Consider the following 17,408-nt stretch of genomic DNA (forward strand, 5'->3'; position numbering starts at 1 on the left):
ATGCTAACTGGCTTTGGATTACCTGTATACACTGGCTGTACCAATAATTGGATGAGAAGTGGAAAGAGCTCAAATGATCTGGTCTGACTGCCGGATGTGAATATTGTCAGGTGATGTCATCAATCTCACGAGAGCAGTGTGGTCCACATATTAGGATCTTCTAACTTGGTGGAAAAATCTAATTATGCCGAATTAGTCAATTCATCATCATGTCAATGTTTCTGACACTCTGAAAGCCCTGAGCCTTCCTGGGGAAGACAGCTCAATCAGAGTTCTTTATTCTCAATTATTGGGTCAGTCTGTCTGAGCCAGTTGAGGTCATTTTCATGAACGGGAATTGAAATTTGTCTTTCCACCTGTAGTTTGAAGTGTGTGTCAATCATACTTTCCTGCAGTCCTCAATCAAGTGTATGGTTTTGCAGATGTTGAGAATGTACGCATTGTCCTGAGCACAACCTCCTCTGTGCGTGCTGGTCTCATCATCTAATTATAAGAAATTAGATCTGCGGTAGATGTGCTGAGTATGCTACCTCTGTGGAGGGACTACAGAGGTGTTCTTGGTGAAGTCAGTGGATGTGAAGCTGCTGCCCATCATCCCATCTGGAATCTGCTCCACAGGAAGTCCAGGATCCAGTTGCAAAGGGAGGAGTTAAGTCCCAGGGTTCACAGCTTAAGAACATGCTTGGCAGGAACTCTGATATTAAATGCCGAGCTGAAGTCAATAAACATCACTCTCACATCCAGTAGGTGTTAGCCAATTCCAGGTGGGAGAGGGCGGTGTGCAGTGAGTGCGGAAACCCTAGACACATTTTGTCTCCATGTGCACGGGTGTTAGTTCCATTTCAATGGATTCTTACAACTTCATACTGCAGCACTACACTCATTTAACTGTCAGTGAGCGGCCTCTTTGGAATGGTTTCAAAATCCCTGCCAAAGTACCACATGACAGGACGATCAGGAGACCTTGCCAGCACACCTTGTCCTCTTCGACTGTCCACATTCTCCCAGCTGGTCTAGATCTTCGTATGCAGTGGCACAAATTGTTTATGGAAATCCAAACGTCACTCTGGCTCTCCCCCATTCTATTTCTTGTGTTTTCAAATAGAAGCAAAGACTATTTCCTGATTGAGACCAAAAGAGGCCATGTGTGTCGTCTGTGTGCGTGTGCGTGTGCGTGCGTGCGTGTTCATGTAAGTGTGTGGGAGTCGGTGTGTTCTGAGTGTCTATGATGGTTTTACCATGTGTGGAGTCCCTCAGTGGGACTGAATAAAGTTGGATATGAAGCAACCTGTCAGGTTTGGGCTACTGTCTGAAACCCTATTTAGTCTTCTCAACCACCTCTTTTCCCCCTTCGTTTGAACATTTAACTAGAGGATTTTGATAATTGACAGGTTTTGCTGTACCCTATTTTCTATGCAACATATCCCCTACTAAGGTTAAGGCAGGGAGTACCCAAACTTTTACCTCTTAGGGTTGCACAGAAAAACAAAGGTTTAAGGGCTGCATATTTTTTTTTACTGCTATGTTTGTTTGCAAGGAACAGCAATAATGTCCCTGGGTCACTTGGAGCCAGACGTATCTAGTTACCCAAACATGTCTGAAATATATGTAATTCAAATTCGATATTTGGTTTTAACCAGTCTGCAATTGGCTGGCAACCAGTTCAGGGTGTCCCCTTCCAACTGCGCGAAGACAGCTAGGATAGGCACCACCAAATCTGCAAACCCTGTGAGGATAAGCGGCTATAGAAAATGGATGACTGGATTTTAACCAGTGACTCTCGCAGTGTACAGATATATGCAGTAAATAAGTTATTTAAATAGACATATTGACCCATCTTGTGATCGGATTGTATTTATTTTAAACCCGCTGACCTGTAATTGTGATCATGCATATAAATCCTCATTGTGTAAAGTTATTTCTCTTTTCTGCAAACACATTTAGCAAGTTGCAAAGAATTGTTATCTGGCTTTGGAATACCTGTATACACAGTGACTGTACCAATAATTGGATGAGAAATGGAAAGAGCTCAGATGATCTGGTCTGACTGCCCTCATGAGAGCAGTGTGGTCCACATACAAAGGATCTTCTGACCTGGTGCTAACATCTAATCATACGAATTAGGCGTAATCTGAATGTTTTATTCATAGATGTCTGTTGAAGACACTCTTAATGCCCCAAGCCTTCCAGTGTGTGTGTGTGTGTGATTGTGTTTTCAAGAACACTATTAGAGGTGTGAATCTTTCACTCACAAAACGATCCAATTCAAATCTCGATTCACGAGCTACGATCCAATTAAAAGGAAATGTGGTAACAATTTGGTAAGATTTTACCTCTTAGATTTAATTCAAATTGAAAATTGAACCCCAGTACTTATTTTTACTTTGTTTGTTAGACCCACCCCCCCACTCACCAACACACAAATTTAAAAAATATTTCATTTCAAAGTAGTATCCTTTTTGTCTATGTTGTGTCCAAGAGATAGTAGACAAGGCCTACTGAATATTCAACATTAATTCAGACAACCAAAATTTACCTGAGATTAGATAAAGATAATAGTTTTTTTTTTTTTTTTTTTTTAATAAAACAGCTGGGTCTTTATTCAAAATGTTTCAATCAGCACAGGCACCTATATCTATTTTTGTGTGCCTGTCATTGAAGACTTGTCTATCAAACATGATTCCATAATTCCCAGTTTGGATAGCACGATAATCGTCACATATGAGTGGGTTGCACAAAATGCACGTGCATCTGTGCTGATTGCTTGGGAAAGTTCTTTTTTAACTTTGTTCGTGTTTACTTGATTTACATTTCTGGCACACATTTCTCTGTGAAATGCTGTCTGGAAGGTTTATTATACCCTGACTAAATTGTATTTTATGGTATCCCAAAATCCTCTGCTTTCAATGACACTATGCTATCATAACTCTTTTGTAATTAAGCGACAGATGCAGTTATTGCCTTGGAATGAGTTGGACCTATATAGCGCCTGCAAAGAACTTGCCAGTAGCTGTGCTAGTTGTGCTAGCATGCTGCTCCTTCAAATTGTCCCCGCTATGCCGTCTTGCCATGTGATTACTAAGGTTTATCATACTTCCAGTTTAATTGATGGTCACTAATAGCTGACTTTTACGCGTACGCCTTCTGTGACGGCTTACACGTACGCATTACTGGGCTACACAGGCTCTTTTCCGGAGCATTTAAACGTAAATAAACCCTCATCAGTAATTACAACTTGTCATTATATGTGATGCTGTCAAAACTTAAAAGAATGAATCATAATTTAAAATAAAAATCCACAAAATTTTATGAAGTCCAAATTACAAAATCGCAGTTTAATTTAAAAGAACATCATTTTATTTCTTTACTATTAATTGAATATGAACAAAATAAAATAACCCAACCCTAACCCACAAACATATTAAAAATGAAACAATAAAGAGAGAAAATGCTAGTGAGCAGTGAGCAATCAACCACATTCAACCAGGAGCGCTCAACGTGAGTCCTCTAGATTGCGATCTTATGACTCGATTGGCTATTGCAGTGGGCCCATTTACATGTGTCTTTGCACACGGCACAGATGGCCCGCAACTTTTGTATCGAATGTCCTAGCGCTTAGGGTGGCAGGCAGATTTCATACTGACTGGCGACATCGCTTAATTCACAGCTGAATTAGCTGAATTCTAATTGGCTAAAAACTCCAACATAACACTACAGTACTTGAAGGATTGTAAACAAATGGAAATGACATGAAAAGAACGGAATATGGAGAATAATTTTCTATATAAACAATATAGAATATATATATTTAGTAAAAATAAATTTAAAATGTCCACTGTCTTTACACCGTTAAACATTGTTTAAACCTGTATGATCCAGTTGGTTCTCTGGAATAGTAATAAGAAATTGGCTCAGGGTCAGGTGTAATTCTCCAAAAGCTTTAATAACTTTTTGTGACCTCTCTGGCACGCAAGGAGCCTGAGCTGGTGTGTGAGGCGCAAACGTTCTGACAAGATATAGTCGGACTTGCATCCACACACAGCTTGGGCTCTGGTACCAGTCCTCTCAAGAGGGGTTGGACTCTCTTCCTCACTGGAGTTGCCTAGGTTGAGAGGCACAGAGCAAGCGTAGCATACATATTGGTCGATGGTTATGACGGGAGCCAATCCCGTGTCCTGTAGGAGAGTTGTGAGCTGATTGACAGTTTCCCTGGTCAGTTAGCTCAAGGCAGTACTTCGTCCTCCGTCTCTGAGTGAAGGTCACACGCAAGCTTGGCTGAAGGAGAACATTGAGCATGACAGAAAGCTTTAGGATCCTGTCAGCTTTTGTAATAAATTAGAATTTCAAGCGTAAACCCTACTTGTTATCAGGTTTGGTCAGCTACAGGCTTCTCTCTAGTTCGATGTTTGAGGGCCGTTACTCCGGCGTGTCCGGCCAACCGTGTTCCCAAACTACAGCCAATCGATCGAAATGGGAAGGGATTGAAGTACAGCTATGGTATAAGGTTTAATCATTTAAGAAATAAGTAAATATCTGAACTGCAGTAGGTCAATGTCCAAAGAGTGCCTGTAGGAAGAACATTTACTCGCCTGTTTGGCATGCAAGATACCTTCAGAGCACGTCTTTCTTCAATATGGCTTTTTTTTTTAATGGGGAAAAAAACGCAGCGCACTGAGGGCGTGAAAGGTGAAACGCCAAGTAGCAAGGGAACACTGTATATTTAGAAAGACCAAAATACTTCTTGTAAAGTGCAAAGAGTTAAAAATGTAATCATTTGCCAGTAGAACTGAATTCAGGCGTATGGTTACATTTGACATCTGAATTTATATGCAATGTAGAAATAAGTGCACAAAAGCAATATGAACCTTGTCATAAATTTTTGTTAAGGGTCTTTCAAAGTACTTGGGATATAAAGAAGAGCATAGTAAATATGATACATTTTAACCGTTTGAAATGGATGATTCTCTTACTATTCATTTCCTTGCCTTGTAACTTGATGACCACTACCAAATTGAGTCTCGAGGTTATGCTTTTGTTGAAGGTCGTAACTTAAGGCCAAGCGTATCACCACAGCTTTAAATAACTAATGTATGAAATCTCAGTAAAGGAATTTGTCAGTCAGGCGTCCCAAACCTACTTTTCATTGTTAGTTAATATTTTAGTTAGTATTTTTTATTTATTTTTTTGGTCATTCTGGAGTGAGCCAAAATCAGCAATAAGGACCAAAAACAATGGTCAAGTGCATAAATACTCCAAGCAAACAAACGGAAAGCATATGCGAAGAGGGACTTTCAATATAAAAGACACTGCATTTAAAGGTACACTTTGGAAGATTTTGTGGTATCTAACACTTACAGTAATCAAGGTAATGCAGCAATTTTAAAGCACTCAATCACCATGTGTTAAAGAGACCATAATTTATGTGCCTTCACCAAGCGAGCGAGCGAGCGAGAGAGAGAGAGAGAAGGAGGGAAAGAAAGACTACAATACAATTTGCCATTGGGTTCAACGCACAATAATATGGAATGTACAACACCTATGTCATCGCCTAGTCACACTGGGCTTCCACAAACACAAATACGGAAGTCAAAGACAGGTGGGGCAGGGCGCCAACAAATGAAGACTGACACAAGCGCTGCACAATATGGATTTCATAGCAAAAAGCACAAACTTTCAACACTTTTTCTAGACACAAACACAAATATGCTTACCAGTCAAGTAGAATATAGGATAGGGTAACATCAAGTACAGCAACCCAGGCACACGAGATTCAAGAGTTTATATTGTCATCTGTATAGTATTATTATTCCACACAATTAAATTCTTATTCCGTTCACTCCCGAGTAGCAGACTACATTCCATGTTCAAGCAATAAAATAGATAAATAATAAAATATAAACAATAATTCAATAAACAATAAAACAACAACAGAAATAATGGTGATAACAATATAATGCAAATATCATGTATTGCCAAATATTAGTGCAAAATATTGTGGCAACAAGTCCGAGGCGGTGGTGTGGTTCCAATATTTTTATTGTTATCTTCTTAAAACAATAATTAAAAATAGTGTGAATACTTAAATAATGCTGGAACGTCCTTGCCCGGTACACTGGAGAGGCGGAGGCACTTCCAATCATTTAAAACCACCACCTAGTGAAACACACGCACACACACGCACACACACTGGTGAACACAACAAAAAATAAAATCACCAACACTGAAATTGGAAGCCCTCATCCACTGACGCCAGAGGTGAGGTTCCACCCCTGTAAAAGAAAATTTAAAAGCGAGTAAATAAATAGTTTCATGAACCATCAAAAATGCCTAAATACTAAAATCAACACAAAACGGGTGTTAAAAGTCCAGTAAAACGGGAATCCACCCGGAAATCCACAGAGGTGGACGGCTGGGACGAGGAGCACCTCCGGCTGGACCAGGTGAACGCCGCTCGGACATGAAGGACGTAAAACCAGCTAAAACAAAACAGCAGCGGCTACAACGTTCAATGTCCGCTGGATAGGGAAATACAAGAAACGATCATGCACCATAGGAAGAGACTCATACATGTAGAGCAGATACTCACGTCACGGGGAAGACAGGAACACAGCCGATCATTCGGCTGTGTTGCCGATCGCACTGGGTTTAAGAAAACCGTTTACTGCTTTGTGCCCCTCAGGGCCTTACTTTAAAAACAACCTAGAATAGAAATCCACAATATCAAATTGGCTACGGGATAATACAAGGTGACAGCCAACAGACATTACCTTAAGTAACTTGATAGATGCCAACAGGAGGTACCCCGGAAGTGAGTAGACCTCTAAGCAAAAGGATCAGTGAAGGGCAAGAGTATGACTGTGTTTCATAGCGGGGCCTTGATTGTATATTGGCCACCGCTGTGAGGTGCAGGGTGCAACACCTGCCACCGGGAGGCAGCTCTAGCACCTCATGCCACATTATTTATGCATGTTGTAAGAGGCAGATTAGTGTGCAAGAGATTTGTTGAGAATTCAGATGGCTTGTGGGTAGAAGCTGTTTGCCAGCCTGGCCCTCAGGCCACAAAACAACATGGCGCACACAATGGGCCGTCCGCAATACAAGGAAGCCACAACCATTGCTCTTTCTAGACCTTTTTCTTCAAGGTATATTCTAATTGTATCACATTTTGTCTTTGTTAGCATTTTCTTTGTGTTTGATGAGTGACTTCAAATGAATATAGAATAACTATAGTTATTTCCACTCCTCAACAGATCGTTTCAGAAATCTCGATATAAAGTCCAAATAATCTACTTGTCAACTAGATTTGTAAGTAAATTCTATTTGAGTCTATATTTTCACTGGACAGTTTTCAATATGTAGTTACTTATTAAAGTTTAAAAACACACTTTAATGAGTGCAATTTGGTTATTAAAATATCTTTACTACTTCTCAAGTTGGATGTATTTACATGGGCTGGATGGGATTTCATATACAAAAAAAATACTTACAAATAAATGAAGAGAACTATTCAACACCATTGCTTTTGAAGTTTTACTAACAATAAAAATACAGTACATACACTATGACACAAGGCTCACTAATTTCTCTCCCCAAACATTTTTTAACGCCAGGCTTTCAAATTAAAAATAATGAAATTTGGCTTTGTCCTCTGTCCATCTTGCTGTTCAGTTTCCACTGTGTCATGATGAGACAAGATGACATATAATAATTGATCAGCAATACCACACAATTATTGTTCAGCACTACCACACAATTATGAGACTTCTAACAGGATTTTCTCAGTGGGCTGTGGTAACTAACCCTAGCCTAAGAGTGTCATGGAATGTCATATCAGGTTAAAACAGACAGACTGGAAAGAAATAAATAAAAGTGAAAGACTTTGTAAATCAAAGCACATGAACCTAACAAAAATAAATAAACAAATAAAGTAAAACAGCAAGAGTCCTCCGTTCACTCACGTTCTGTGTAAACAGATATTGAGTTCAAGGACTTTTGAGGACATCTTGAGGTTGACTTCAAGCTGAAAAAATAACCCTTGTGAACACTGAAGCATTTACTTTGGGTAATTGTTTTCTAATGGATAGATGTGGCCCATCAGAAATACACAACCATTTGCTAAATCAGGTACATATATACAGTAAGTTTTCTCCAGTAAGGAATCCTATTTGCGTTGTCCCATCTTTCCTAAGAATGGAATTTCCTTATGTAGGAAACAGCGGTACATGTATTTAGAACATGTAATACATGAACTGGAAAATGCAAAAACATGGTCCAAAAGATTTACTGTTTATAAAATAATGCCAATACAGTACAATACTGTACTTAACCAGTATTGTACACTGTACTTTATTTTTACTTTTGACCGTCTTAGGGAAAAAAATGAGGCTATTTTGAATTGTTGTGTTGGCTTCATTTCTTGCTTTATGAAAATTTTAGCCTGCATATCATACAGTTGTGTTGCTAATTGCAAGTAACTGTTATGTTGAATGATTTATTTGTCATAATATGACAAAAATCATGATACAAAAGCCACTTCGGAGCGGATTGATATGAAAAATGAAATATTATGAAAATAAAGCATTTCAAAACCGGTATGCGATATATTGGAAAATGAATTTTTGGTAAGATGCATATTATGTCACTTTGTATTGCAATATATCAATATATCGATATTATCGCCCAACCCTACTATAAACATACTAAATAGGGGTGGGCAATTAATGGAATAATTTGATCATCATAAATTTAAAAATAAATTATTTGGCTCTTAGCTAAATTGTAAAACTGAGAATAGGCACAAGTGGCAGAAAGCTGGATGTGTGCTTCACGAAATGGGTTAAGAATGGTTAACTGAATCTTTAATTGCTGCTTGGAAGCAAGTTATGCACTAGCTATAAAAAGCAATTTGTTTTTGCACAAGCAATGAATGCTAAGTTAATGTTAAAGCTGATTTAAAACCACTCTGAACATTTTGCACAATCATTTTTTTTGTTCAGTTTTTGTTTGAAAAAAATCCAACATTCTTGAATATAAATGTTTATTTGTAATATTTTTATTTTTTATATTATCATATTATATATTTCTATTTTTTAATTAGGTTTACAATTATGCTGAATTACATTTTCTCATCAAATTCATTCCGCAATTTTGCAGCACAACTGAGTCTACTGGGGATGATAGCAAGTATTAGTTTCTGCTCCTCTAATCATAATATGCAAACCCTCAGTCTGGACTTATGTTTCACCCGTTAACAAGGTTGTAGTGATTGATTTGCTATGATTGTTAAAAGCCAGTTGGAGTCTATCAGCACCCTAAGATTTCCAATAGCTTTCCAGTACTTTCCTATTTTGCTCACTCCAGGGAAATGATTCAGCTAAAAGTGATTAATGTTTGTGCTCAGTTGTTCTATTAATAACCAAAAAGATATCTTCAAAGATGATGCAATACTCCAAGTCAAAAGTCAGAATATCTAAATATATACTTTTGGTTAGCTTGGAGGCAGCATTTAGATTTGGAGTTGTGTTCACCCAGTCGCCACCCCTACTTTCACGATATCCACATGGAACAACTCAATCTTGGACTTTCCTGCAATCCTAAACCCAATTCCAACCTTAAACCAAACCCTGTAATTAGTTTTTCTGGAGGGAAAACAGTCCGCACAAGTCATTTTCTGGTAATTGACTGCAAGTAGAGTTTAAATGGTCACAGACACATGTACAAACACATACTCACACTCATACACACACGCAGTGCACTCATAAACACACATTCAGTGGCGGTACAGCTGTGGTGTTTGTGATAATGAGACAATCCTTGGAGGGACTCATCTGGAGTGTGTTATATCATCTCCCTGGAAACAGTGCACAACCCCTAAATTGGTGAGTTTGGTCCTAGTCAGCTGCAGCATGATGTCATCCAATATAATTCCTACAATCAAGGAGGGATACCTAATGACACATGAGTGTGCTGCAAATAGTGGTTTGCGTGAAAGAAAGTGAGAGAGATTATTGTAACTGTGTTTGCTTTGTATGTTTGTCTGGAAATTCATTGTTCATCAATTGGAAGAAAATAAATCTGTTCTTTTCTCTTCCTTTAAAAATCACAGTATTTGGTGAAGTGAATGAACGTTGACTTTGGTAACAAACTTTAAAATGTTATCTTCAACAAAGCCAAAATGATGGGAAATAGTGGAAACACTTTAATTGCATTATTTCACATGTTCATTCATTCATTCATTTGGACAACATCACTTGAAAGATTCATATATGTATACTGCATTTCAACTTCAACTGTTTTTGGCTGTACCATCAATGAAAAGCCTGATTTGTAGGAGCCAAAACTAATAATTTATTTGAGAGAAGAGGATATGAAGCTGTATGAATGTGAATCACCATGTCAGTCTCGCCTCAAAAGGGCCTCAACATGGTAAAGTCTTGTCTGTTTCCTTGGTAATATTTTTAATAAAGACTGGATATTTTTGTTTTTCTCTAGCCGCTTGTGTGCGTGTGTATGTGTGTGTGTGCGTGCATGTGTGTGTGTGGTTTACTAGGCCGCCGCGGTGGAGCTCAGGGGACAACCCTCTCCAGCTGCTGCTTTATAAGGCTGTGACATCAAACACACAAAATGGCTTGACTTTGCCCTAACCTCTTAGACTCACACATACTCCGTAGCTCTCTCTGTTATTCCACTGAACGCACTGCACTAACTAAGTATGAATGTGACTTTCCATTGTGTTATACATGTAGTTTGTTATCATCAGGTGGAGTTCTGCAGATGACCATTGCTCCACTGCTGACTTCACTGTACAATGCAGAACTCCCCTCGGACCAATAATGTGCATTTGTAGAAAGAATGAAATGTTTCAGTTTTAGTTTTTTTTTTTTTTTTTTTTTTTTTCCAGGTCAGAGGCAGGATTTTACTTTCTTAAAGCATTATAGGGCAGTCATTGAAAGAAATTAAAATTTTGATACCATAAAATGCTTCATTTGACATTGGTCACAACATTTGTTCAAAATGGCATATGCTGTTAGCGGTGTTGATAGTAATGCATTACAAAAGTAATGTAATTCTGTAATGCATTATATTTTTGCTGTAACGCAGTAGTCTAAGGCATTACACACAACAAACTAGTAACTACTACTTGGTACAAATGACAGTAACACATGTTAAAATGCATTATAATGCAAGCTAATAAAAACACTCCTAAAACCTTTAAATTTGTAATAGTAATTGAAGCTGTTGATAATATGAACCATCTCAAAGCAACAAATGATTGGTTGCCTTGAGATGATGCTTCAGATGGTATTGTTGCTCTGCAGAGAATTGTGTGTAATGAGCTACATTTAGAATGCCCCCCAGTTTTCGACATCCCCGCCTTATGTTTTTTTACCTTACGATGTGGGCTGCAAGGTTTTTTTTGTCCCCTTTTCAAGCCATTTTTTTCGCCTTACGACATCAAAAAAAAAAAAAAAATACAACTTCTCTTCTCAAGCATGGCGGCCAGTGTGCACACATGTCAACTCGGGGCAACACATCATGACATGTGTCACTGCATCACTACAATGCTGGTCTGCTATTGGTCAGCGTCACGACTCCCCAAGATACTGGACTACTATTTGTCTATTAAGATTTTGTCTGCTATTGGTCGGTGTGCGGGGTCACAAAGATGGCTGCTTAAAGACTTTATTTTATGTAAAAGTGCTTTCAATATTGTATTTATAGTGCATTTTAGTGCTTAATTCAAACTTGAATTGTTAAGCATGGGTCCCAAGATTGCTCGTGATGTTAAAGAAAGAAGTAAGTCATTAGTATGGAAACGAAGCTGGAGATAATCAAGAAATACGAAGAAGGCTAAGCTAGCCTATCCCACCCTCAATAGGGAATATGGCTATAACAAGCTGTCATGTCACTTAGAAGGTAAATATATCCTTTATATATTTTTTATTTACAAGCTTATTTAATTGTATCAATTATATATAAGTAGCACTTACTATACTATTTTGATACCAATTTTTAATTTGTATATACAATTCTGATGTTTTTACCTGGGGTTTTACACGCACTAGCTTATTAATTTAGATTTGGATTGCCCGCCATTCTGCGAAATCGCATTACGATCCCAACCACGGAACGGATTAATCTCGTAAACCGGGGGCCCACTGTAATATTTTAATACAACTATTTACTAATATTTACTAAATAATGCATTCAAGTTTTGAAGTAACTTGCTCAACACTGTCTGTAAGAGTACGACATCACTAAGTATGCTCAATGGCTGCTAGACAGATTTTCATTTGATTGTTTCAGAATTATGGTCTGCTGCTATCGCCTCCATACTTGCAGTTTGGAACCCATGGAGTCAGATATTCACAGATTTTTTTTTCCAATTATTTTTTCCTTTTTTTTTCCTTAATATTCCCTATTTTTCATGAAAAATGTATATTGAATTTTTTGCAATGTTTTTAGGGAAGATTTTTTTTGGCTTTAATTTTATTTCCACTGGTGTCAATTTGATGCATATTTTCACTATTGGTGGGCCACTGTACATGTATTTTTTAAGAATACATTTACAGTAATTGTAACATTGTGAGGTTAGCATTGGCATGCAAGTAACTCGTTTTCACAGTGTGGCATGAGAATTTGTCACATGATAAAAGTCACTGTAACTGTCCTACTAACTGTATTTCATTTTAATTTAGTAATTGTCACGAATAACCGCCTGTGGACGAGGACCCAAACCAGACGTACAGGTGAGTGATCAAGTCTTGTTTATTTAACAAAGGGCGCACGTCAAGCGAGGAACAAAAAGGAGCATAAAGACAAAGTACAAACAAAATTACAAAGTGCAAAACAAAGCGAGACAAACATGTCTTTAGAAAAATGTCCAAAAGGTGGGCACGAGGCAATTGGGGAAGCGGGGACCACAGGAGAGCAACTGCAACAAAGTACAACAAAAGACATGAGATCGATGTAAGTCAGGAGGAACAAAGTACAGATCAAAACTGCACACTAGGCTGGAAAAGGCGAGGCGGGAACACTGGGGCTTCACTTGGCTGCTGAAGAGCTCGGCGAAGGAATAACCCAGCAGTGCTCTCCTGTGGTTGCTGGCCTTAAAAAGCCCTTGATGGGAATGAGCCACAGGTGCGCGGCCGTCAGCCCCGCCCTCTCTTTGCCGCAGGAGAGCTTTGCCTAAGACCAAACACAAACAGGTGAGCTGGGACATGACAGTAATATTTATAACCTATTGATCATTTCATAGAAATGCTTTCAGTAATTATAACTTTGTACTTTGTTAGATTAGTTATGTGAGAAACTATGACATATTCTTACCTGACTGACATTGGGCACAACATTTGTTAAAAATGGCATATGCTTTAAGTGGTGTTCCAAGTAGTGCATTACAAAAGTAATGTAATTACATTAATGCATCAATTAAAGAAACATTCAGGATGCAATGATTATGAATGTATTCATCATAAGTTTGTTTTGTATGTATGTTATATTAGGAGAATTCACCAGGTTCAAATATGTCAATGTTAACCAAATGTAGGTTCTTGCCCCAAAAGAAATACAGGGAAAAACAACGTGAAAATCTATTATTTTTAGAATGGACAGTAATCTCCGCATAAGTTCAAATACTAACTTCAAATTGAATATGTCATCTTTGGGTTTTTGGAAAATGTGTGTACCACCTCTGTCGTTCTTTTTCCCGCTCAGTGATGTGAACTGGTTGGCATTTGAAGAAGGTAGCCATTACATCATGGAATATTCGAAAGCCAACCATTGCCCTAAAGGTTTGAAAAATTACAGCATGAAAGGCATGTCGTCACTTTATCAGAACCGATCCTGGAATTAAGTTGAGTTGAAGTTGAGGTTTTCTTGAAGAAAAGCTTGAACAATTTAAATCAGAGCCACACATGAAAACCTTCCCATCTGCATTGAAGTGTGGGTCTGGAAAGTACTGTCTCGCCTGTCTGAGCACAACTGTGTTAGGGAAGGCGCATAAGCAGAACAAAAAGGTGGCGAGACAACCAGAGGAGGAGAAAGAGAATTTAAGTCCAAGGTACATGTATTTTAAGCAGAGGGTGGTGGTGTGTCAGTCAAGTGGGTAAATTTTGCCCTCCTCAGTGGCAATGACATCACAAGTGATTATTCTTTTCCTAAAATTCAACATCTCATCTGTTAAGTGAGGAGGAGGAGGACGAGGTGGGCAGTTATGTCATCGTTATGAGTTAAAAAAAAAAAAAAAAGCAACAACACAAAAAGGGTCATTCGTTTTCATCCATCCATCTGGAGTCCTCCCAATGGGACATGCCGGAACACCTCACCAGGGAGGCATCCGGGAGGCATCCCGATCCACTTCAACTGGCTCCTCTTAACGCAGAGGAACTGCAGATCGACACTGAGTCCCCCCCGGATGCCCCGGCTTCCTACCTTATCGCTAAAGGAGAACCCAGATATCCTGCAGAGGAGGCTCATTTGGCCACATGTATCCAAGCTCTGTTTTGTTCCAGACCCATCGATCGTCCGGTAAAATATCTCTTTACATGGGCTGGGTATTGGGTCTTAAAAGTGTATTGCGATATATTGTGATACGTATATTGGCAACTCTATGGCATATATTTTAATAGTAATTAAAAAAGCAGAAGGAAATTATTAAAATAGACACATTCTATTCTTTTTCAGAAGCCACACATCATTGACACCTCTGAGCACACATCAAATATTCTTTTTCCATAAAAGCATGTAACATATTTTCAATTCAAGCCTGCTCTTGACTGTGTTAATATGTCCCCAGCAGTTGGGAATACTCTTTCAGATGGCACTCTTTTGGCAGGAATGCAAAGGTAGCACTTTGCCACAAGTTCCAGCACAGGATACTGGTGACAGTGTTCTTCAACTGTAAACCAAACAGATCTGTGACGTCACCCGCGTTGGTGAAAAAAATACGACCAAACCAAGGAGAAATCTATTGTAATTTACAAAATGCAGTCAAACCTTGAGATACTGTCACATCTGTGTGTTTTTCCCCTTCATATCACAAAAATTACTTTGCATATAAAAGAATATAAAATGAAATAAAACAAAACAAAACTTGAAATTTCACGATTCCCATTTCAACGATACACAAAATAAGATTCTGCTGCTCGTTAATATGGCTGCTTGGATATTATTGCCCTTCTCAGGAACACATGCAAGGAGAACAGGAGAGTTTTTTTTTCTGCTATTTGGAAAATGAATGTCATATTGCATCACTAAACTCCTCTGGGGTGTATCAAAAGTACAAGATATATCAGTACTTCGTGACACTAGCTGTGACTAGGTCTTGTTCAGACTGCCGGCAGAAACCCGATTTTTCGCCCATGCAGATTGAAACCGAATGGCTCGTAGTCTGAACAGTCACGAAGCAAATAAAATCCTATTTTTGCATTAGATCATGGGTTAATAATGTGGCCCAGTCTGAACAGGAGCAAATTAGATTTGGACACTTGCTAAAAACAGTTTGGACAGTCTGACCCAAAGGAAGGATTTGAGGAGGAATCCAGTTGCAATCAATTATGCCTGCAGTCTGAACACACAAGAGTTGTATGTTCAAACACAATAACTGGTATCAATCATCCCTAATACTATCTATACCAGTTGACTTTAGGAAAAGTTGGGGGAAAACTTGGACTGGTGCTGCCAGTCACAGAGCAAAAACAACTGCTCACTTTCACAATAAATTATTATTTAGGGTCTTAAATTAACCTAAATTATGGGAATGTGGAAGGAATGCACATTAGTCTAATTTCTCAAGAATAACAACATTTAAATCATATAGGCATCCTGAAAAAGCACTTTTCAAGCAGTTTTATTTTGTTGTCGTGCAATATATGCTACACTACTGGTAGCCATGCTCACAGTAATTTGATAGCTTAGGATTTCTTGTGTTTTGAAACATTTTGTGTGTGTTCAGGGTAGGTGCCTTGAAAACAGGTGATGACACATGACAAAGTCTTCCTTTCATCATTTTAAAATGATAATTTTAAAGTAAAGTTGATTTTAGTAATAGTGAGTGGAATTAGTTGATTTGTGGAATGATTTAGAGGGCTCAGAGAACACTGTTGTCATATTTATGAATGAAATATGAAGACATCCACCGCACAAATAAAGACATCCGCTACGCATATGCATGGAACGCAGATTTTGTCTGCCTATCTACATCTCTGATCAATTCATTAAAGCACGGGTGTCAAACTCAAGGCCCAGGGGGCCACATCCGGCCCACCACATCACTTTATGTGGCCTGCAAAATGCTGATTTGTCATCAGGTCTCTGGCTAATATACTAAACTTGCAAGTTGTCTTCAATTTATTAAAGCTTTCCGGGGAAAATAACGACTATATTTTGTTCCAAATCTCTCTTCTGAACAGTTGTTTACTGGCCTCTGATTTTAAAACTACAGAAGTGTGTGAGCAACTTTAAATATTATTTGACTTCACAATCGTTCCAGCCCTCTGATGGAAGCTATAAATACATCGTGGCCCACAATAAAAACGAGGTTGACGCCCCTGCTTTAAAGCTATGCTCCGCATTACAGTTTGGGGTTTAAGCAGACGTAATATGGTCTACTGTCCGCCAACAAATTGTCATGTCACCCGGCCGCATGGGAAAGAAAATGCCGTCGGTATGCCGGAACATGTTGCAGAGAGGTGAACCAAATTCACAAACAAGTGCACGGAGGCTGGCGTCGTCACGAAAATCCAGATATGCCAGTTTTGCGTCTTAAGGCTGTCCTTAACTGCAAATTCTATCTCCTTGTCCTCAGAGGAGCAGATCAGTAGCCAGTACAGTATATTCGGCCTGCAGTGTGTGAAGGTGTGAATGCGTCTCTCCGCATGTGTGATGGGAAACCCCTCTAGGCAAGACATTATGCTGAACTAAATGTAGACAAGCTGAAGTGAATTGTAAAAGCAAACCAGCAAATGGATTAGAAACAGACTTTCTTTCATGCTGTAATTGTTTATAAGTCTTGCAGAACTGAAATAGACTAAAAGAGACATCCTTGAACATAAAACAACAGCCATTCAAACAAACCAAATAAAAGTCACCCAGAGTTTAATTTAGCGGCATTTGTGTCATTGTTTTATAGCATGGTGACAATAACAATAGATTTTTATGATATGTTTGAACCCAGTGCACCTCCAGCGTGTTTGTGAGAAACTCTATCACTCCATCATAAAACGGGATATGAATGGAAAAAGCTAAAAGAGCGAGCATGGTTTCAACTGATGTCTTCCAGTTGTGTGACCTCTCTCTCCTTCTGCCTCTTTTTTTTTCTGTCTCTCTGACTCTCTCGCTTTAATAAGGCCAGCTGTAGAGGCGGCCTCTCTTGGGGGAAGCTGTAGAGTGTGGCTGGAGCTGAGGCT

The sequence above is a fragment of the Hippichthys cyanospilos genome, chromosome 3 (assembly GCF_059441005.1).
Source record: "Hippichthys cyanospilos isolate Australia breed blue-spotted pipefish chromosome 3, RoL_Hcya_1.0, whole genome shotgun sequence".
Lineage (NCBI taxonomy): Eukaryota > Metazoa > Chordata > Actinopteri > Syngnathiformes > Syngnathidae > Hippichthys > Hippichthys cyanospilos.